Here is an 810-nt window from a genome sequence, read left to right on the forward strand (position 1 = left end):
CCACCCGCCCCCGACTCAAGGACCCCCCGCCTGCGCCGCCATCTTTAGCTGCCGGGGGAAGCCCAAGCGCAGGGACCTTCCGGCCCCGCCCCGCCCCTCCCGGACGCCTGGGTCCCGAGTCCGGCCGCTAGGGGCGCTCGCGGCACCTGTTCCCCGGGCGGCAGAGCCCGTAACGGGGCAGCCCGGTCCCTGCCCCTGGGCTGTGCTGTGGGGAGCTGGGAGCCCGGACTCCTGGGTTCTCTTCCGGCTCTGGGAGCGGAGGGGGAACTAGTGGGGCAGCGCGTGTGACAGAAGGACAAAGGTCGGGCTGTGTCGTGTGTGTTGCTCGGCTGTGCGGTGTTGGTGTGTGTGTCACAGGAGCTCACACCCCAGGCTGTGTGTGGTGGGTGTGTGAGCAGCGCTCGCTCTGTGTCCACGCGCGATACAGGCAAGGGGCGGGACTGGAGCCGTTTGTATTGGGGGGCTGCTGAGAGCCAGTGAACCAAACCGTAACCCCTGTATGTACTGGAAACCACTTCAATTAGGGGTGCTATGACGCATAGCACCTCTAATTCTAGCCCCTGTGGTTCCAGGAGCTCTCACATGGCTCTGTGTGTGTGTGTGTGTTTGTTTCAAGAGGGTTGTGCTGTGCTCTGTGTGTGTGTGTTACAGGAGCTTTCACTCAGCTGTGTAATGTGTGTGTGTTTCAGGAGCTCACACCCATGTCCCTGCCCAGCACCCTTGGGAGGGCATCTGCCCCATACAGATGTTGCATTCTGGCCTCAGTGCTCAGGCCCCGGCTGGCTACCCCTGGTCCCCGCCCATCAGGCC

Source organism: Chelonia mydas, chromosome 6 (genome assembly GCF_015237465.2).
Source record: "Chelonia mydas isolate rCheMyd1 chromosome 6, rCheMyd1.pri.v2, whole genome shotgun sequence".
Taxonomy (NCBI): Eukaryota; Metazoa; Chordata; order Testudines; family Cheloniidae; genus Chelonia; species Chelonia mydas.